This window comes from Protopterus annectens, chromosome 13.part0 (genome assembly GCF_019279795.1).
Source record: "Protopterus annectens isolate FY-2018-M chromosome 13.part0, PAN1.0, whole genome shotgun sequence".
Classification (NCBI taxonomy): Eukaryota; Metazoa; Chordata; order Ceratodontiformes; family Protopteridae; genus Protopterus; species Protopterus annectens.
In genome coordinates this window covers 337,514,374-337,537,827 of record NC_056747.1, presented here as the reverse complement: position 1 = coordinate 337,537,827, position 23,454 = coordinate 337,514,374, and the positions used below count along the sequence as shown (strand labels likewise).

Below are 23,454 nucleotides of genomic sequence, written 5' to 3'. Positions count from 1 at the left end.
ATTCCATCCATTCCTTAACAGGTGGATCTTGGATCCAATCTCGGATCTGGCTTTGGCCACTTCAGAGCTTTGGATCCGGTGCTCATACTCCTTCCCCTGCCCAGCTTCCACAGATCACGTTTGCCCACCCAAAACTATTTGGAAACTAAGAGCCCCTAATAATGTATTTAAATGGAAAGATGACCTTCTAAAAAAATATAAGTGAGGAGACAGACAATCTTCAGGAGGCAAGGCAAAGCCAGCTAGCTCCATCTCAGAATGAGAACATGGTAGACAAACATTACCTACAAAAGATAAGAAGTGGGACGGTGGGACAGTAGTTGAGGAATGGACAAAAACACAGATCTACCATTATGGTAAGTACATAACTTTTGCTTCTGATGGTGATTTTCCCGTCCAGTCCTCAACAGAGGAGACTGAGTCCCCAGCTACCTTTATACATGGAAGAACTCATGAAAGGGTATGACTGGATATCCAATTTGTAGTGTGAGATGAAGGTATGGACTTTTGACCAGGTAGATACAGCACATACATCATCAACTGTGACACTAGAGAAGAAGACTGTAGATGAAGTCATAGATCTTGTAGAATGAGCCTTAGAGGAGGAAGGAAGTGATGATCCTTTTCTTGGTAAATGAAAGAATTACACAGAGACAACCAGTGAGATAGTGTGACCTTGGATACTACATTTCCCAATTTGGCTTAGCATGAGAAGACAAACAGCTGATCAGATTTTCTGAAAGATTTTGTCCAATGCAAATAAAAACACAACCGTTAGTGAACACCTAGCAAATACAAAGCATATTTGCCCTTGTCTGAGAAATTAGGGAAGAAGACTGGCAAATTTATGGACTGATTAATGGACCATATGGAAGCCACCTTAGGGAGAAAGGATAGATTGTTTTTTTAAAAACACTATGCCTTTGTGAAAAATTAGATAGGGAGGGAGTGAGTAAAAGGCATGTGATCCGGAAACTGTCCTGGCAGAAGTGATAGCCACAAAAAATAAAGTCTTATGACAGAAATTTCAGATTAGGTTTGGCAGGTTTAGGTTATAGGATCCAAAAATAGTATTGGCTCTGAGGGTTTCTGAGTTTCAGTGCGCAGAAGTGTTTTCTAGAAGACACTGATTTGTCCTTTTCTGAAGTTTTATGTATTTACTTGTCTTTTTCTGAAGTTTTATGTTTTTCCTGTCTCTTAGAAGATGAAGCAGAGGAAGGGGAAGATAAAGAGGTCACTGACTTCCCCAAAGCAGAGGAGGGTTTTTCTCCAGTAGTGGGTTAAAGAAAACCTTTAACTATTAACTTACCACATCTCTCCACTAGAATCCTTTGGCCAAAGTCCTTGTAAGTTGAGCAGGATACATCTAGATGCAAGGGACCAAGGCAGTACATACATTTGTCGTGTGCATCAGAACTGGGGAGCTTGTGTGTGCAGAACACATACTTCTTAGAGCCAGCTGGCTTGTCAACCATAATAGTGAGTTGAAATAATCACTTTAAAGACAGAAAAAAAGAGAACAGCAACATATATAAGAAACTAATATCCTAAACCTATTTTAAAACTATACTAAAGCTATAGTACTACTCAATTTGAAAAATAATTACACAAAATATCAGTAATAAAATTTTTTTAACCACCAGAAATTACTTAAAGATTAAGAAATACTACAGGGGGAGGAAGAAAGAGGATCCACGACTGGACCCAACTCACTCTGCACATGAGATTAGGGGTAGGGGAGGAGCTTGAGCACCAGATTTAAAGTTCTGAAGCAGCTGAAGCCAGATCTGAAACCCATCTCTTGAGGAATGGACAGAAAAGACATCAGCAGCTCAAAGTTTTGACACAAATCCACTAACTATTTCAAACCATGTAAGATAAAGTAATGAAATAAAAATGAGACACTGCCACTTCCCTACTAACCTGTTAAAAAGAGAAGAATTTAAGGAATGGGTAGTAGGAATTATCTGAGATTCATTAGGGAAGACAGACATTTCTTCACAACAGACAGCTAGTGAGTGAGACAAACTGAGAATGGATTTTAAAAATAGGGTAGAAATACAAGTAAGACAGATGGAAAAGAAATAAGAATTATTTTAGAGGGGCTAACAAACGTTAACGTATTGCAGATTAAGAGGAATCTCTTAGAAAAACAGCAACTGCAGGGTGCCGAAGGGAAAATAAGGGAGCAATTGTATAATATGTTTGAGTATAGAATGGTTGCTGTTAAGCAACTGTTTTAGATAAATCCAAAGTACAAAAACTTAGCACAATAACTTAAACAACAGAAAGTAGAAATGGTTGTCACAAAACATAGTGAGGTTATTATGACAAGAATAATAAGCAGAGAGGTATTAGACATATTTTGAAAATTTTATGAAAAGTTATACAAAACAGAGGAATGTGAAATAAAAGAAAAAGAACAAATGGAAATATTCAGGAAAGTCTTAATTATACCACTGTTAATTAATAGTTTGAAGCCACTCCATTGGCATGAAGGGATAAAGCCCGGACTAAGGCTCACTTGACCAGGGTTTAATTAGTAACTTGCGTGACTAATGGAATGGCATAACGGTGTGGGACCCCATCTTGGTTGGGAGGGTGTTTGATGATGCTCCCTTAGGAGAGGTGTGGTCCAAAGAGGGGAACTGTCATCAAATGTAATCAAACAGAATGGGAGGTAGGGCACATAAAAAAAACCCACCCAGGGACAGATGCAAAGACATATGAGCCCCAAGTATACCCTTAGGACCTACAACTGGCACCAGGAATACTAGAGTAAGTTGGGGGGGGGGGAGATAAGCTGGCAGATCTGGTATGACCATGGGGGTACTGGGGTCCAGGCCATTTAAATGATGTCCCAAGGGAAATAAAAAAATACTTAAAAAAACCAAAAAAACAAAAAAAAAAAACTATTAGCTAGGATAAGAACAGAGGAGACAAAAATGGTGATATACAATAAATCAGCACGGAAGTCTCCAGAAACAGATGGCATTCTGAAGAAAGTACCAGCATCTCGGAAGAAAGCTGTGGTGTATGCATTACCTAAAGAGGGCAAAAGCCCTCCAAACCCAGATTCCTAAAGACCAATTTAAATTTTAAACCATGATTATAAAGTGTTTATATCTATACTAGCTAAAAGAATGGCAAAGGTGTAATCAAACTTGAAATATATAAATCAATGTGGTTTTATGAATGGGTAGGCAAACATTTGACAACATTAAAACAACTGTGATTCAGATTGAAGCAGAATACAAGAAGTCATCCCTATTATCAGTGGCCCTTGTTGTACAGAAAGCATTCAACAGAATCGGCTGGGATTTTATGTGCATACACATTCCCTGATACAACAATAGGGTTAATTAAGATGATATATGAAGGGATGAAAGCAAGAATTTTGAAATGGGTCTTTCTCCAGTAAGCTATGTTTGAAGAAAGGAACCAGGAAGATGGATAATTTCTATGGAAAACTGGAATAACTGCAAAATATTCCTTATCCCTAATCATCTACTTTTCTTTCAAAGATATTTACAGGGAAATTTCCACATCAGACAAATCTAGTAACATCAAGGCATGTTTATATATTGAGTATGCTTAACCTTTCAACTCAAGTAAAACATTTCACTAGATCATAAATACATTTTAATGACAGGAGATCTAGAAATTCCAAATTCTTAAAAGTAACCAAATCCTCATCTTAAAAATCAACCACAATTTTTCATGCAATCTCCTGCTGAGAAAAAATAAATTGTTCTGACAGAACATTCCCCTGTGGGGGAACCATGGCTGATTATTTCTGAGGATTCGAGTGGGATTCATCAAATCTTACACAAGGAAAAGACTCCTAAACTGTTACACTAAGAAGTAAGTAATTTTGAAATTAATTTTAAGCTTGTTTTCAGTGAGCCATTGGTTCCCTTTCACCGTTGACAAGAGAGCATGATATTTCCCACACCTCTGCAATTTACATATACCAACTCTGAGACTGCTGTACTTTAAAATAGAGTGGAGGGTTTGCTCGGGTACCACAACCTCAGACTTGGTATATATTAAGCCAAATTTGGACTTCCAATCTCACTATTCTGAGGACTGCAGTTAGGGTGCAGGTACGTAACCTGTTGGGGACCTTTCTTCCTTTTTTCCTCTGAAAAATGTTTTTCAGTAATAGCTTACGTTTGTCAGGAAAGGGAAATGCACTTACGGTAGGTGGTTACTTTACAAGGATGCCCACATGGCCTGTGTTTTCTCATTTGGGGTATGGTCACAATGTCTGTTCTTGTGACATTTTTTATCTTTCATTCACCAAACCATTCATATTTGGCTTAACAGCTTAAAATGTTTTCTTGAAGTCATTCATTTAAAGGTCTTGACTCATGCAACCATGACTTCTGAATCATCTATCATGTCTCTCTTCAGTTTAATAAGAGAAAAATTTCAAGAGAGGTTTCTGAAGACATTTGCTCATCCATCTCTTTCAAACTGTCAGGGATAAATTTTTCTGCTGTGATAGTATACAGCCCTTAGACCATCAATCTGATCTACGTGGTCCCTCAGGTGAGACTTCACGGGAAGCTGTTAAGGCTCAAGAACTACACATAATGACTCAGACCGGACTTCAGGTGTCCTCAGCTGAGGAGGGAGAACCATGTTTTGTTCTGACTGAAAGAGAAGAAGTAGGAGGTGTTCACATCCTTGTAATGGAGTAAATGTCAGGGTAACTTATGAAAGCTTGAACATCTAGTTCTTCCAAGACTGTCAGACTACAGATCTATTCTCTGGGGTCTTCTTGAGTCTGGTCTTGTTTCCTCCATCCTTACTTTCTAAGCTTTGGCAATCGTCTCCTTAAACTCAGTAGCCTACTAGATGCTGCAAGCTGACCTGTATCACATTTTTCTAGCCATGAGAGACCTGATCCTATTTGACCTCATTTTTTTTTTCTCAAAACCAGTAGCTCTACAAACACCCATGCTAGGGACCGAAATTGACACAAATACATGAGACTCACTGGAATGATAGGCTCCTAACTCAATATATTTCTAGCAATGGAATAAGTTACCAGCACAGGTCAAGAAAAGTATTGCTTTGTCTGCCATTAAGGCTAATCTTGATGACTGATTGGATGGGTAGGCAAATTTACACAAGTTGTTCATGTACGGCCCTGCTCAATTTGGGAGACGTTTGAAAAAACCTCAGAAGTGCCACAAGATGGATCCATGCCAGCCACTGATGGGGTCACGGCAGAGAACACTGACAGTAACAAGAAGAGATGAAAAATACTCCAAGAACTGTTAAAGCTACATTTTAGTGCCTTGCACACCAAACTACGGTTCCGTAAAACACTGGCACAACACTAGTGCAAATCTTCATGGGGATATGAGTAAAGCTGATGAGCATGTTACATGGGCCCACCCTGAAGATGATCTTATTCCTTTTACATGACTGATAATACAAATGTAGAGAATTCCACCAATGGCTTTTGATCTTGTAAGAAGAATAACACAAAACATAACAAAAAACAAGCCAAATGGCTCAAAAACTTGTAAACAGTAATAAAAAATAAAAAAGCGAGCCACCAAGACAGTATTTGCGTGAAACATTAGGTTATTTAACATTAAACACTGTCAAAGTAAAACCAACTAAGTGCTTTCGCCAAAAAACATGAATTGGCTTCATCAGAGTCACTCAATTATGATGCAACTTCCTTTATATACTCTAATTACTTAAGCAACTATTCATGATTTTGCTTGCATCAATGAATTTACCCTGTCTAAACTTAAAGGTATACTTCCCCTGAATATGTAATGTACACAATAACATGCTGTAAACCACAATAAAAATTACACTCAAGATAAAAATATTAGTAATAGTGCTAATAATGAACAAAATAATATAAAACATACTTAAAAAATAAACTTAAAAATTCAAAACATAGTTGATCTGTTTGTTGCAGTCAGATAAGTGTTTTCACAATATACTTAAAATTAAACCTCCGCTGCCCTTTGCTTTAAAAAGGGACCTAGTGAACAATAATCATTTAAACCTGGCTTGCAACAAGCATTTAGTCTCCGTTGCCATTTAGTTTGTCTGGCTTCTAATTCTAATTCATGTTTTGAATTTGTAAGTTTATTTTTTAAGTATGTTTTATATTATTATGTTCATTTTTAGTACAATTACTAATATTTTTATCTTGAATGTACTTATTATTGTGGTTTCCAGCATGTTATTGTGTACGTTACATATTCAGGGGAAATATGCCTTTAAGTTTAGTCAGGGTAATTTCATTAATGCAAGCAAATCATGAATAGTTGCTTAAGTAATTAGAGTATATAAAGGAAGTTGCATCATAATTGAGTGACTGATGAAGCCAATTCATGTTTCTTGGCTAAAGCGCTTAGTTGGTTTTACTTTGACAGTGTTTAATATTAAATAAACTAGTGTTTCATGCAAATACTGCCTTGGTAGCTCACTTTTTTAATTTTTATTACTGTTTATAACACAAAACATCCTACCTTTTAAATGCATACAGAAACAGGACAAGAGCTCTCTAGGGAAATAGAGGGAAACCAGTATAACTAATGAAATACTTCTGTGAAGGTCTACTCTAGAGGCGAGTGCCTCGAAGAACTACCTTATTTAAAGAGAAAATACTTCATCAGTTATTCATAAAACATGGGTAGGGTCCCTCACCTTCCCTAATTCTGGGTATTAGAATGATGTTACAGCATATCAATCTTGCTTTGGGACTGATCATCTGGTTCAGAGTGACAGATAACTGTGGTATGCAGACATCCTTAAACTCTTGAGAAGTAGCTGTTAACATGGAAAAGCCTCCTCAACCCCATAAAGATTTGTTCCTGCAATTAAAACAGTAAGGTATACAACTTTCACAGTTCCAGTGGCACAGAGGAATAAAGCCCTCAAGTATGGCCCAGGCGGCTTCCGTGGCTGATGGAGTGGCAGGGAGGAATGGGCATTACCATCCCTGGTGTGAGGGCAGTTCCATAAAAGTCTCTTGCAAAGACCACTGGTGGAGAGCTCTGGTTGTTACTATTGGGAGTGTGGTCAAAAAGAGAGACAGGAAGAGGACTGAGCTGCTGCAGAGGTGGGACAATATGCTGCATGTCATGATTGCATGCCCACCCTCTGTAAAACACTATTTGTAAAATGAAAAAACAGTTTCCACATTAAGGCCTGTAATTATAGGATTTTCTTGGAAGATGTTATCTTTCTTCTGGTGTAAGCATTTCAGGTGAGCAAACTGCAAAGAGCTCAAAGGGGTGCAGTGTTAATTTCTGTACCTCAAAATTCACGTCACACAGATAACACGTTTCTTCTTTGTGGTTTAAATGCAAGATGCCTCTAAGCAGACATTTCATTTGTATTACAGAAGTTGAATAGGCCAAGATAAACATGGCAAACATTGTGACACGTGCGCTTTGATCCATAAGACAGACTGCAAATTACTTTCTACAGTTAGTGAGCACTGACAGATATAAGAAAAGAAAATGAAGTGCATTCTTTTAAAGACGTGTATGTGAAGATGAACATGCAATACGATTTTCTTTTCAGACTTTTGAGCAGGGTTCAAGGGGATCTTAAGGTGATGATTAATTTGATAAAGCACTTATTGATGAAACAAAATGGCACCGTTTTTACTTGGAAGCAGAAAATAAGCAAGGTCTTAATGTTAAGTTTCTAAGACTCTATTAATGCTAAGAATAAATAGAAAAACTTGGACATTGTAAAATATTAACTTTGTATAACTAAATCAAAAGGAATACAACAAAGTAATCAGGAACAGAAAAAAATATAAGGATAGTGAAGCAGCTGGGTCTAAAATTGAAAATGATTGAAATGCAAAAATGAAATATTGAAAGAATCAGTAGATTATTGGTGGAATACTGGAAGTGGAAAGAACAATGGAAAAACAGCAAGGAACTATTCTAAATAACATGGAACCAAAAGACATTTGAAAAATCTAAAGCAATGAAAACCTGCAGATGAACAGAAAAAAAAAAACTGATGGATGAATGAAGATCAAAATTAAGCAAGGAAAGTACAGCTGTGTAAGAACTTAACATATCCGATGTGCTAATGATCAGTTTTGCAGTATTCCAAACTATTAGATTATCTCACCAAATAACCTGGACATCCAGCCAGTGTACAAAAGCCAAAAACTTCCATAGAGCCATATGTCAGTCATATGACTAAAACCCACAACCATAACTGTACAGAAGCTGAAGTATGAGCATTAATCCTAAGATTATCTGCAAGCCTGAAGAGGCCTGAGAGACAAATACAACTGATCAGCTAACAGGAGAGTGAGAGAAATACAGTGCTCCCCTCAGTCCATGAGTATTTAACAAATATATTCTTACTGAATCTTACAACCTAAAAGGGAAAAGCACCTTGATGGGTCCCAAGATTAATTTGCTCTACCAATCACAATTCAGCAATCTTTTAGAAGATCCTATGCATGGGGTATTCAGTCTTGGTGTCAGCACATGCCATGACGTCACATGACAACTACTTAGCTTAGATTCGTGCCAGTCTACCCCAACCATAAACACGGTACACTTTCTGCAAATCATGAAATAAACATTTGATACCTCCAAAACATATCTGTTACATCTAACACTGGTAACCTTCCTTAAATGGTATACCTCACTTTGCATGGGTGGCTACCTAGCTCTGGGTATAGGAGCTCCCTGTAAGTAAAGTATATATTTGTACATTTGTTGGTTCTTATCATATTAACTAACACAAGGGGCTCCTCTTTGAAGAGTTTTGCAAATGGGATGGCTCCACAACAGTAAACCACGATGGAAGAGGCAGGATGACTGCCCAAGGGACAAAGCCCATAGTCAAATAAAGCCTGGCTTCTGGTGTCTTCGTAGAAAAAAAAATGCTTGCCAAAGATGTGCAATGAATACAATGTGTCCATGGCACACACATTTACAATAGAGACATTCTTAAAGCAAACACTGGAAGCAGCTATACCTGTGAAAGAACAGACCCTGGCAGCTGCTATACATCCATCAGCTTTAGTAATCTGGTGGAAATATGAAAATGGAGAACAGGGTGGGGAAGTTAGTGACTAAGAAGTTGACCACTCATAAAGAAGCCCTCTGATTTGGCCAGTTCATTTGTACAAAGACTTAAATGAACTACGGAAGGCTTTTTTAATAGCTTAAGCTAGTACAAAAACTTTGTAATTCACTGAAGGAGAAATAAGTGACACTGCATACAGAGACAGTCTAGGAAGCCAATAATGAACAGCACTGCCACTGCAACTAAACAGAGAAATACACCTGCTCATTTATTTTGTCTAGGCTATATAATATTGCTTTGACAAACTGTAATACAAAATGAACAAACTTGAAAAATCAAAATCAAATTACTATGGTAGTCATCATTAAAGCCATTTTGGGGTATGGCAAATTGAAATATAACAAGAAAGTACAGTTGTGTAAGATCTTACCATAACAGCAGATGTCCTACATCTGACTGTCGCAATATTCTTTACCCTTGAGATATCCTGTAGAGGACAACTTCACAACCAGACAGTATACCCAAAGCCTTTACACCCTCCAGGTGTCATACATTAGATGCATGACCCCCCCCCCCCGGAAAACCAGAGCAACCTCAGAGAAACAACAGCATGCCCATCCAGGGAAGGATTCAGAAGGAAATAAGGACAAAATAGGAAACCCCTCAGCCAGCAGTAGGGCAACAGAAAGTAAGCAGGACTTCTACTGCTATGGTAAGATCTTATACAACTGTACTATGTCACTTCCTTATCACTGCTGCAGTATTCTTCATCCTTGGAAGAGTACAAAAGCTACTAGAAGGTATGGGAAGAGGAAGGCAGAGAAGAGCCTTCCACAAACCCATGAAGGCCAGCCCTGGCAAATTCTGCCCTAATCCTGCAAATGACATCCAAATTATAAAGTCTGTTAAAAGTGTGAGCAGAAGACCAGGTAGCAGTTTCCAAAATGAATCCATTATCAAAACCTCTGGAAATAGCACCAGAAGTGGCAAATGTCCTGGTAGAATGAGCAAGAACAGAACAGAAAAGCTGCTTGCCATGAAAAGAATAACAAAAGTAAATGGTGTTAAAAATCCTGATGAAAATTATTTGCTCAGACACTGCCAAATCAAATTTCCTGGCATGAAAATAAACAAACAATAAAAAAACACTCAGATTTTTTTTATGTGTTTTGTCTTATCCATGCAATATCACAGTTACCTATGTAAATCCAAGGTGTGTAGGACTCTCTCATTAGAAGTCTGTGGACAAAGAAAAAAGGAAGAAAGATGAATAAACTGACTTAAGCACAAATCAATAATCACTAAGGGCTTAAAAGATGGATTGGTACAAAGAAACACCCAGCCCCTGTGAAAAATTTGGGACTGTTATTAGAGCATGGCGTTCAAAAACCTTCTTGGCAAAAATGGGCCAAGTGGCCTAATGGATAAGGCATCAGCCTCTGGAGCTGGGGATTGTGGGTTCAAGTCCCACCTGGGTCGATACAAAGTAAAAGCCACCAACAAAACAGTCTTCCAAGAACAATGCTGCAGAGAGGAAGAAACGGAAAGCTCAAAGGGGAGTGAGTAAATTTTTCAAGAACAAAACTGATGTACCAAGGGGGAGTAATAGGTTTTCTTGGGGGGGGAGTGATATGAAGGAAGCCTTTCAGGAATTGTTTGACTTCAAAACTAGAAACCAAGGTGGACTTAGAGAGAAAGGGCTGACAAATTAACTTTAATAGAAGAGTATGCCAAACCAGCATTGAGCATTTCACACAAATAAAAAAGGACTGCAGGGAGCCCCACAAAATCCCAAAGCATATCCTCAGAAAACTGATGCATGAGATGAATCAAAACCCTACCACTCAAAGGGTCAGTTGAAGTGTGGACAAGTGAAGGTGAATAAGAGATCCCTTATCTTGTGTGAGAATATCCATCTGCTGAGGTCATTTGTGAAGATTTCCCCTGGCCAGGTGAAACAGAAAGAGGAACTGGTGCTGTCTGGGCCAAAAGAAAGTCACCAGCAAGATTATGGGTGTCTTACATGATCTTGTACAAGACCTTGAGGAAGAGGGGGAATAGGCATACAGAAATATTCCCTTCCAAGAAAAAAACATGATGCCCGGTTCCAAACCAGTGGACCTGGAACTTTGGAAAAGAACTGTGGAAGCTGTCTGCTCAGAGAAGCAGCAAAGAGAGGAATATCCCACTGATGTACAATATACAGAAACACCTTTCTGTGAAGTATCCATTCCTGTGGATCTGTCCTGGAGCTGCTCAAAAAAGTCTGCCACTAGACTGTGCTCTAAAGTGATGTAAACTGCCTGAGGTACCTGGTGATGGCAGATTACAAAATCCCAATCCTTGAACAGCCAGCATGCAAAGAAGGTAAGATTTTCTACCCCCTCCCCCCACTGATGTATCACATGACTGGTACTGTCTTAAAAACCTTTAGATGACCTGTACCTAAAAAAGAACTGTAAGGGCTGAAGACCTAGAATTAGAGCCCTTCTCTTTGATATTGATGTGGTCTGATATCTGTTGATGGGACCAAACACCAGTGACTTTCTGGTTATTGCAGGAAGCTCCTTGACCTTTGTTGGTAGCATCCATGTATAGCTCTTGATTACGAATAGGAACCTGAAATGGCAGACCTGAATTTAGGGAAATCTTTTGAATGTTCCAGATGAGCTTCAGACAAGATAAGACAGGAACCAGAAACTCCAGTTGGCAGCAGTGCTGAAGCCAACCAAACTTTCTTAAGACACTACTGAAAATTCCTCATGTGGCTTTTGGTAAAAGGAGCCATAAGAACAATGAATGACATACACCTCAGGACTCAGAGAAATCTCCCTGCAAGAAGAAATGGAAGAGGAAGAACAGAGTAGAAAAAGGCAGTCAAAAAGAGGATCTTGGGAAGCGGACGGCAAGGCAACATTTGGATGATCTGAATACTGCAACCCAAAGACTTGGTCCTCAGATGTAGGCAACAAAGATTTTTTTGAGACTGATAGTGAATCACACACTGTGAAGTAGAAGCTCAGTGAAGTGTAAATTTTGAAGTAGAAGCTGCTGAGTGGGGGACTGAATTAGAAGGTCATCCAAATAATGGAGTATCAAATTCCAGAAGCCTGCAGAAGGCTACCACAGGGACCAGATATTAGGTAAATACCCCTGAAGCCATAGAAAAGACAAAAGGCAAAGCAAAGAACGTATAATGAGAGGAAGGAACAGAGAAGTTAAAAATGTCCTGAACAAAATGTGACTAGGAATATAGAGTATTCTTCAACTCCAAAAAGACCAGAAAGACCTGAGGAAGCAAAAAAGGGAGAAGAGGGTCTGAAGAGACAATATCCTGAAGGATGGAGCCTTAAGAAACATGCTGAGATAGGACAGGTCTAGAATGGGCCTCCACGGCCCTTTCTTCTTGGGAACCAGAAACATACAGGAATAAAACACTGTTCCCTGCTTTGACAAGAGAACACAGTGGATGGTTCCCTGTTATACCAGATTCTTCAGGACCAAAGGAAAATGAGGAAGCTGGCAAGGAGGAGGCTGAGGAAGGGACTTCCAACTCATGACATAACCACGCTGGATGATGGAGAGAACCCAGGTGTCTATGGTTATCTGTTAAAGAGGGAAGGAAAGGGTTAGCCTGAATGACAGAGGAATCTGGTTGAGGGGGAAGGGAGACTGGATGTCAGATAGATGCAAATTTACCAAGAAAGGAAGGTTTTTGGCCTGTGGAACTCTGAGTGGGGTTATCTGGGAAAATCCTCTTAGAAACCATTTTACTCCTAGTAGGTTGTCTAGGCTGCCCCTGGACAAAGAAAGATTCTGATGGATACTTCCTCTGGAACTTAGGAACAGGAGAAAGAAATCTGTAAGGTCCTACAGAAAGTACAGTTGTGTACACTTACCATAAATGTAGATGTTAGAAACCATTTTACTCCTAGTAGGTTGTCTAGGCTGCCCCTGGACAAAGAAAGATTCTGATGGATACTTCCTCTGGAACTTAGGAACAGGAGAAAGAAATCTGTAAGGTCCTACAGAAAGTACAGTTGTGTACACTTACCATAAATGTAGATGTTCGAGTGTATTCACTGTTGCAGTCATTACAATTGGGTTATCCTGCTGGCAGGCTACCCTCAGTCGGCCTGAATTCCAAAGTCTAGGTCCGGTGTCGGTTGCTATCTCCTCTTCCCTGACGTCAGTGCGCCAGGGATATAAAAGTTGCAGCCGACGCCATTTTCTTGAGTTTTTCTTGCCCCAGATGTCAGGTGCCCCCAAAAGTGTAAGCTAAAAATATGTCAATAAAACATGCATGCACCAAAGTATATATTTTGCCTTCATCTACAAGCAAATACACCACATAGGTTCTATAGAATAGAGAAGTACAGATAAGTTCCAGCAAAGAAATGGGGGATGGCAGGTGGGTAACCTGAACTGCAACAGTGAATACACTCAAACATCTACATTTATGGTAAGTGTACACAACTGTACTATGCCTTCATGTTTCACTGTTGCAGTCATTACAATTGGGTTGAATCCCAAAGCTAAGGTTGGGAGGCTGGAGCTAAATAGCATTAGGAGCGGCTATTAGGCCCTGCAGAACTGCAGTGGCAAAGCCTGCCCTGGATTTAGAGTAGAGTGGTAAGTGATGGTGCTTTGTGAAAGTATGCACTGAACTCCAAGTAGCAGCCTCTAAAATGTCTTTGGTTGGTACTCCCCTGAGGAAGGCTGCTGCTCTGGTTGAATGTGGCCTAATGCCCTTAGGTACTGGCTTGCCATGTTGTGAATAGCAGAAACGAATGCAGTGGCCTATGCACTTTGAAATAGTCTGCTTTGAGATGGCCTTTCCTTGTGATCCTGCAGCATATGCCACTAGTAATTGCTCTTTCTGAAAGCTTTGGTTCTGTTCAAATAGAAGCATAGCTGTCTGTGTATGTCCAAAGAATAAACAGATAAACACAGAAAAGTCTCCGGCACAATGAAGGTTATCCTTCTGTTGGTAAAAGCAGGCAGACCACTCGAGAGATAACAAATAACTTTAATCCAGAAAATCACTTCACCAAACAAAAAACAAAGTCCAAAACCAGTAGCATGGATCGATTTAAGCGCTTTCGTCTCCTTACAACGGAGACTTCATCAGAATAATTTATGTAACTCGACCATGCTTTTTATACACTCACCATTTTCATTAATTGACAATCATAAAATTAAACGCTGTCAGCCTTAAAGCCATAGCGCTACATAAAAACTGAAAATTATTGTTAGTGGATAAAGTCCATTTAAAAAGACATAGTATTGAGTATTAATTCCTAACGAATTTAATTTTATGATAGTCAATTAATGAAAATGGTGAGTGTATAAAAAGCATGGTCGAGTTACATAAATTATTCTGATGAAGTCTCCGTTGTAAGGAGACGAAAGCGCTTAAATCGATCCATGCTACTGGTTTTGGACTTTGTTTTTTGTTTAGTGAAGTGATTTTCTGGATTAAAGTTATTTGTTATCTCTCGAGTGGTCTGCCTGCTTTTACCAACAGAAGGATAACCTTCATTGTGTCGGAGACTTTTCTGTGTTTATATGTCCAAAGAATGCAGAATTCTCTCCCCCTTATTCTGTGGGTTTGGTTAAAAGGTAGGCAGATGAATAGTTTGGTTAAGGGCCACACTGGATACTACCTTAGCATAAATGTCAGGTTTGTCCTCGGAGAAACCCTGTCTGGATAAAAAATGATAAAAGGTTCCACATCCATGAGTGCCTGTAGCTCTGAGACTCGTCTTGCAGAAGTTATTGCTGTTTTCCAAGATAAAAACTTTATATCAGCTGTAGTGGCTGGCTCAAAAGGAGGCAGGGTGAGTTTTTCCAAGACATAATTGAGGTCCCATGCAGGTACTGGTGATCTCCTTGGGGCCTTAAATGTTTGGCCCCTCTGAGGTACTGCCTTAATAAAGTATAAGAAAAGATTGGTGGCTCTGTATTGTAATGAGCCAAAATGGCAGAGGCATGAATTTTTATAGATGAAAAGGATAGGCCTTTGTTCAGCATCTCAGTCAAGTATTGCAAAATCTGAGGAATATTTGGTACAGCTGTGTCAATTCCTTGTGCCTGGTTCCAAGCACAGAATCTCTTCCTTTTTCCAGCACAGGATTTTCTAGTACTAGGCCTCCTGGCCTCCAAAATGACATCCATCACCGCTTTAGAGAGAGGTGTGTTTTGTATGACTACATTATCCGTCATGCTGCCAGATTTAAGGTCTTGAGATGGCTGTGCAGGATCTGATTGTTCTGCTGGGACAGTAGATGAGGCACTTGAGGTAAGGTCCAGGCTGGGCATTGAGACAAGTTCCTTAGGATTGGATACCAGTACTGGTGTGGCCAGTCTGGGGCAATCAGTATCATTTTTGGCTTCTCCTGTCTGACCTTTAGGAGCATCTTGGGGAGGAGAGGCAGAGGAGGAAAGGCATATACTGTTAAGTTTTTCCAGCTGAAAGATAGGGCATCCACTTTCCATGCTTGTCTGTGATAAGTCCTTGTGCAGAATCTCTCAGTTGGCAGTTGTGAGGTGAGGCAAATAGATCTATGTCCGGGCATCCCCATTTCCCCGTTACCATGCTGAAGACTTGTGGATCCAATTTCCACTCGTGGGGATCCATGAGGTTTCTGCTTAGTCTGCCACAGTATTTATCTTTCCTGGCAGGAATTGTGCCTGCAGATGTATTTGGTAAGTCAATGCTGTGTCCCACAAAGTAATGGCTAGTCTGCAAAGGGGATAAGAATGAGTGCCTCCCTGCTTGTTTATATACCACATGACCGTGGTATTGTCTGTCTATCAGTAGTTGTCCCGGATGAAGTAGGTCCTTGAAGGCTGTCAGGGCATTTTGAACAGCTAGCATCTCTTTTTGATTGATATGTAGATGCATTTGGTTTCCGGACCATGTGCCTTGAATACATTTTCCTGCCATGCGGGCTCCCCAGGCATAATCCGATGCATCCGTTGTTAATGTCTGTGTGGCTGGGGGTAGAGTGAATGGCTGTCCCTTGTTCTGGTGACAGGCCTTCGCCCACCATCGAAACTCCTGTTGCAGGCAGGGAATGAGAGTAACTATTGTTTCCAGGCTGTGGCAATGTTGAGTCCAGACACTTTTTAGGTACCATTGAAGTTTCCTCATATGCAGTCTTGCATATGGAATTAGTAGAATGCAGGATGCCATGAAGCCCAAAGCCTGCAGAATTTTTCTTGCAGATAACTGGGCCTTTGTTGCCAACAGTTTGAAATAGGTAGTCAGTTGCCTTTGTTTGTCTGGCGTGAGATAAGCCATCTGGGCAGTTGTATTTAAGCCTGCACCCAGGAATATTATCTCTTGAGAGGGTACTAGTTTTGAATTCTGTTCGTTGACTGTGTACCCTAGGCATGGTAGTAATCTCTTTATAAACGCCAGATTCTGTAGTGGAATGTCCTTGTTCTCTGCTTGAATGAGGCAGTCGTCCAAATGAGGATATATCTGTATTCCTCTTTGTCTGCAGTATGCAATTACTGGTGCCAGGCACTTTGTGAAGACCCTGGGTGCAGTAGATAATCCAAAGGGCAGTGCAGAGAATTGGTAGTGCATTGAGCCAGCTTTGAATCTGAGGTATCTTCTGCATGTGTCTGATTGGGACATGCAGATATGCCTCTTTTAGATCTAAAGTCACAAGCCAAGCCTTCTTGCCCAACATGGGCAGAAGCTACTGTACAGTCAACATTTTGAATTTTGGAATATCCAGATATGTGTTTAGAATAGACAAGACCAATACTGGTCTCCAGGATTTGTCCTTTCTGGGTACGAAGAACAGTCTTGAATAGAATCCTTGTCCCTGCTCTTGCTCTGGTACATGTTGAAAGGCCCTCATGTCCATGAGGGATGAGACTTGTTTTTGTGCCTCTGCCCATTGATGTTTTGGCAGGTCTGGCCAACCGTTTGCCCTTGGCAGGGTATGGAAGTGAAACTTGTAGCTTTGTGACACTATGTTTAAGACCCATTTGTCCTGGGTTATTATGTGCCAATTTTGAGAAAAAAGTGCTAGTTATCCCCCTACAGGTGCTGCCAGAAGATAAGTGCTTGGCGCAGGCAGGGGAAGTCATTGGGACTGTTTCCTGTATGGCTGTGATTTGTCTTCTCCAGTTTTGGAGGTAGAAGCACCCCATTGTTTAGACCTGTACGAACCTTGGGGCTGGGATCTGCCTCTAGTGCGTCTGTATCTGCCCCTTTGTGGCCTGTCTGACACTGGAAAGGACCAATTCTTTGTAGGCCAGTGTCTGCTAAATCTTGGTGGCTGTACCTGTAAGAAATCCTTGACTGTTTGCATAGATTTAGCTTTGTCCTCCATTTTCTTTAACACCTCTTCTGCTTTAACACCAAACAAAGCATCACGCTGTAATGGAGCATCTAATAATTTTGCTTTAACATGATCAGGTGAGATTTTGCTCTTTTAACCAAGCATGCCTCCTAATGACAGAACCCGTAACTGCGGCCCTGCAGGAGGCCTCCAGAGAATCAAAACCACATTGCAAAGTATGCTTTCCAACTTGTTCAGTCTCATGCAATAAATCCTGCATTTCTTTGTTTTCTGCACATTCAGAATTTATCAACTTTTTCTGTTTAAGCAGTGACATAATGTATTGCTGATATTTGAGCATATGAAACTGACAATTTAAAGCCCTTATAGCCAAGGTAGCAGAAGTGTAAATCTTTTTTCCCCATCTGTCCAGTGACCTAGAATCCCTGTCAGAGGGAGTAGGGTTTTTTTGCAGTGGAAGCCTTGACCCCTTTGGGACCCTGAGAGAGAGTTTCTGGGTCAGCAGCAGGGTTTTTGACAAGGAATTTATGAGAGTCAGGAACCCTGTAGTACCCTGCCCGGCTTAACAGGAGCTGGAGGCAAGAAGTCAGGGGTCAGACTGGACTCTGAAAATACATCTACAATGTCTAACACAGGTGGAATAGCTAAGGGCCTGTGTTGTGGTAGTAAAAGAAAGTCTCTGAGCCTTTTCTTAGATTCTGAATAATCTTGGCTCTCCCAGTGGAAATGCTCCCTCATGGTATGTAAAGTTTCCCCAAAAGAATAATCCTCAGGAGGAGAGGCTGAAGGGATAGATTCTTCAGCATCAGAATCCTCATAGGGAGGAAGAGAGTATTCCTGATCAGAAGAGGAATCAGATGAAATGGAAACCTGATCTGAAGATTCATATTCTGTCTCTTGCCTAGGCCTCTTATCAGGAGAGGGCTGGGAACCCCTGATCAAAGTAATTAGGTCTTCGGCCATTTTGAGCATCTGTTTTTTAGACATGGAGGCCTGTCCATGAGGCTGTTGTACTTGTTTCTTTGTCTTTAAAGGTGCTTTAGTCTTTGCCTTTGAAGCTGAAGCCGTTTTAACATATAATGGAGTAGGTCTGAAAACACCCTCAGAAGCCGATGCCTGCTCAGCGGCTCTGGACCCATCTGAGGGAATAGTTTCCGAAGGTCCAACACCTTGAGCTTCCAGCGGCCTGGTTGACTCCACGTGGGTGTCAGTAGCGGCCTGTGAGTCTAAAGTAGTGGTGGTCAGAGGCTGCAAAGGCGCCTCACTGAGAACCGGCAACTGGCTTAGAAGAAGCCTCGTCGTCGGTTTTGGACCTCAGATGCCTGTCCTTTTTTTTGCGTTTCTTGTGAATTCCGGTAGTCGGATGGCTATCCGACGACATTGTATAGTTAAATCTTCTGCCAAAATAGTGAAATGCAAAATCGTACCGATGCTTAATAGTGCGTTGGTTAAATCTAGCACAAAACCGACAACTAGCAACGTTGTGGTCAGGGCCTAGACAAGGAATACAGTAAAAATGAAAGTCCTTATGAGGTATTTGCTTCCCACAAGAAATACAATTAACTTTTTCTGACATCGGTCTGGAGCAAGAAACAAGTTTCCCCGACAGGGTACTTAGCTTTTAGTGAAGACTTCGGATCGGAAATTCGAACACGAAAATTTCAGGAGTCTGCCGACCGGCACTTGTAAACTGCTTTTGCTTCGGGCACCGCGGGACAAGAAAGACTGAAGAAAATTGCGTCGGCTGCAACTTTTATACCCCTGGTGCACTGACGTCAGGGAAGAGGCGACAGCAACTGATGCCGGACCTAGACTTTGGAATTCAGGCCGACTGAGGGTAGCCTGCCAGCAGGATAACCCAATTGTAATGACTGCAACAGTAAAACACGAAGAACATCCTTGCCCTTATCCTGCAAGATTTTAAGCAAATCTGCAGTAGTGCCAAGATTCTGGTTGACTAAGGGGATCTAAAACTTTGCCCTTAATGTCCTGTGGGAAAGCCTGCAGGTGCAACCAAGAATATATCCGCATGACAGAACCAGATGCAGAAGTCATAGAGGAGACATAAGATGCATTTAATGGAATGGCGAGCCACCTCACAGGAAGAACTCAGAAGAGAAAGAGCCAAGGTCTTACTGTCCGAATCAGGTATGTCAGTCAAATTCCTGTCCCCCAACTGAGAGAGAGGAGCTAAGATGTATCCAGTCACATATGTCTGAAAATTAACAACCGTAAAGGCCAAAGTAGCACAAGTATACCCTTTTTTTGGCCATACCTCTCCATAACACTGCTGTCCCTATCAAAAGGTAGAAGCTTGTAAGAGGAAAGCAGTTTGGATAGCTTATCTCTGGACATGGAAACTACAGTAGGATCAGATGAAGGACTTTTACAACAGCATTTCTGATTCTCAGGCACTTTATAAAATCTGTCTGGCTTCTTAGGTGTAGGAGGTTGAGAGTCAGCTGCTGTAAATATGTCCAAAACGGCAGCTAAAACAGGAGGTTCTGCAGAAGGTCTGAGAGAGTCCATTTGCAAGGATTCATAGTATCTCTTTTGAAGCTCTGACACTTGAGAACAATCCCACTTTAAGTGTTCTATCATATGGATCACTGTATCCCTAAATGATAATTCCACAAAAGGGGCATCAGAGGGCAAAGTATCTTCTTCATCAGACAGCTAAGCCAAAGAAGAGTGTATATGAGATGAATATGCTAAGGATTCTTCACCAGAATCCAATTATTCATCCAAAGTATAGAATCCCTAGGTCTCTTAGATGGAGGGGAACACAAGGGAGCAGAAGCAACAGGGGCAGACAATCCTTTTGGAGAGCCATAAGGGCATTAAACAGTCCATGAGAAAAGTCCTGCAACTTGTTGTGAGGATCCTTAGCCAAAATAGCCACGCTTGGTTTTCTGTTTCTTTTTCAGAAGAACATCTGCCTTGAAAATTCTAGGATATTCAGACCCCTGCTGAGATTAAATGAGTGCATCAGGCATCTCCTCCCTAACTATAATTCCCCTAGACCCTTCAGATATAATCAGTCATGGTTCCCCTTCCACACCTGTACCAGACGTATGCACAACCTCAGTAGGCAGCTCTGGTGTTGGCCTCCAACTGGGTTGCGGCAGAGGAAACTGGTGTCAGCTACAGCCACTCCTGGGGTTCTTCATTAAATCAGAGGGAGATGGCTGGTGCTGGCTGGACACCTGCAGGTTTAGTATGTGCCATTTTTTAGCTTTCTTCTTAAGTGGCGGCTGAACGTCTGGGCAAGCAGATTCAGACATGGTACCCTGGGTCAACAGCTTCAGATGTTAATTTTTCCAAATAAATAGTAAGGGAAGACAAATAGCAACGGAGTGACTTACTGACAAACACCTGTCACACATTACATTGAGTATGGTCGTGTGTAGCATCTAACCACAAAAGGCACTCCTTGTGTCTATCTTTATGGGGTATCAGCCTCCCACACTCACTATTTCCCTTCCTGGATGACATGAAAACCAGGTACAATGAGGAAAAAAATAAAGGAATAAACCCCAATGGGGTACTTATCTGTACAACGCTTGGAAAATGAACAAGCTTGGTGAACAGTGAACAGACCAAATTCAGGGGTAACATTCGGACTGATGGCAAAGAAGTTGTGAGGATTAGTATCCGTAGGTCAAATATGTAGCTTATGCCTTGCACGCAGGACATATAATGCCTGGAAGGTGTAAAGACTTTGGTATACTGGCCAGATGTAAGGCTATTCTCAGCAGGATATCTCAAGGGTAAAGAATAGGCTATCCCAATTGTAAAAAAATACTGCAACTGTGATAAGCAAATGACAGAGAGTGTTTAACAATTAGTACACCACATATCAAAAATGCTAAACCATATGCATACTTTTTCAGTTTCTGGATACAGTTTACCTGTGATTTCACTCAGTCTTTATAGAACAGTGTACATTGCCATATGCATACTATCTGTACAGAATCTTACCATTATGTTCAGAATTTGCTACGTACTCGTTCTGTATATAGTTTTGATTAGAAAGACCATGATATACTTTCTGTTCTGAGAGCTCGGGTTGTGGCTGAAATGGGTCAACAGACCAGTCCAGTTACCCAGTGAACAAATAGTAAATAAAATAAACAATAAATAGGTTACATTACATACCTATTTCTGCATCACTCATAATCAATGCTTTTAAATCAGTATATTATCTAGGGTTATTTTAGTTCATTCACATTTGTGGGAATTTGTCTGGTTTGTTAGAAGTACAGGGATATCGTATTTTATTGACAAGACAATTTTTTATTAACTATTCCAAAGAAATCAAAATGGCCAAAGAAGAATTTTGTATGAAGAACCCTCGAGAGGAAAAACATTATTCACAACACTGGACAGTATTTTAATCATATATGGTTGGTTTTCTTTCAACTTACAAAAAACAAAACTCAGCCAGCAGATCATGGCAAGCTGTATAAATTTATTAGCTTATCTAAAGCATAACAAACAGACCGGTTTCGGCTCAGTTAAATATCAGCCTTCTGTAAGTTTTGTTTTTTTGCATTTCCCGTACAGGTAGGATATCTCTTCAGTTTGCATTTCTTTCAACTTACCAAGAGAGAGAAGTTTCGGAGGAGAAAAAAATGGACATATTGACAGAGCAACTTTACATTTAGATCAAGTAATGAACAAACTACAATCAATATGTTCACTAGTTATCCAGGCTACAATCAGAATTAGATCAGTTATACATGGACCTTGACAGAATGGATTTAATGAAAATCAAAAAGACAGACATTATACAGAATGTCATGATTCTTTTTTAAAACATATTTTTAAATTTAATTATAATAATTCTAAAGCAAATTAATTACTCAATGCTCATTATGTTGAACCTAGCAGACATTTTGGTAGTTTTATTAACTTTTCAATTCAGGCTACAGAACATCACATCTTTTTGAGGACACAAAGATAGTCAATTTTCTTAATTACAGCTTCAGTTTTATAGATCCCACTGAATTTAATGACTCGCTTAAAAACAGAAAATATTATTTTGAAATTTACAAATAAAGCTTCAGATCCAGAGTCTATTCTAATGGAATTTTACAAATGCTTACAGAATAAACTATCCGCTAACCTTCTTAATTTATTTATATCTTTAACCACTCTATCCAATCTAGATCATCATAACTAAATCTCATAAAGACCCTTTAGAACCAGCCAAATACCCCCCTACAGCCCTTAACAATGATTATAAAATTAATGCACAATTCGTAAGCACTTTTATGATAAAAAAAAAAATCAATGTCTTCTTACGTTCAACTCAATTTGGCTTTGTCTCTGTGAATAAGCTGCATATAGTACACACGAAAAGTACAGTTGTGTACACTTAACATAAATGTAGATGTTAGAGTGTATTCACTGTTGCAGCCATTACATTTGGATTATCTGCCTGCAGGTAGCCCTCAGCCATCCTGAATATCAAAGTCTTGGGTCTTGTGTCAGATGCTGTCTCTTCTTCCATGACGTCAGGTTGTCAGGGGTATAAAGCATGCATCCAATGTTATTACATCAGTTTTTCTTGCCCCAGATGTCAAAGCAAATACACCAGAAAGCTGAAATTCACTAAAGAAGAAGAAAGGGATAGCCAAGAGAAGTCAGGGGGTTGGAGGGAGGGTAACCACGACTGCAACAGTGAATACACTCGAACATCTACATTTATGGTAAATGTACACAACTGTACTATGTTCTTCGTGTTTCACTGTTGCAGTCACAAAAAATAGGCATGTGGTAATGCTTGGTGAAGGTATGTAGAGGGCTCCAGGTAGCAGCTTCTAGGATGTCCCTGGTAGGGACACCTCTGAGAAAGGCTGTAGATGTAGATGCAGCCCTGGTAGAATGTGATCTTATCCCCTGTGGGGTAGGCTTTCCATGGTGCTTATAGCACAAATAAATGCAATGGTCTATCCACTTACAAATGGTTTGCTTTGAAATGGCCTTCCCCTCTGCCCCTGCAGCAAAGGCAACTAGCAGCTGTTCAGTTTTTCTGAGAGGCTTAGTCCTGCCAAATAAATAAAATCTAAGTTGT

General features: G+C 40.2%; 1 protein-coding gene and 1 non-coding gene across 2 annotated transcripts in view; one reads left to right on the top strand and one right to left on the bottom strand.

The window, feature by feature from the left end:
- Window positions 1-23,454, bottom strand: part of CRTC1 (CREB regulated transcription coactivator 1) — a 1,948,027-nt gene that overhangs the window by 298,544 nt on the left and 1,626,029 nt on the right. The gene's annotated exons all lie outside the window — the stretch shown is intronic.
- Window positions 10,458-10,530, top strand: TRNAQ-CUG. Its single transcript has one exon. It is a non-coding gene; the product is annotated as a tRNA-Gln (tRNA).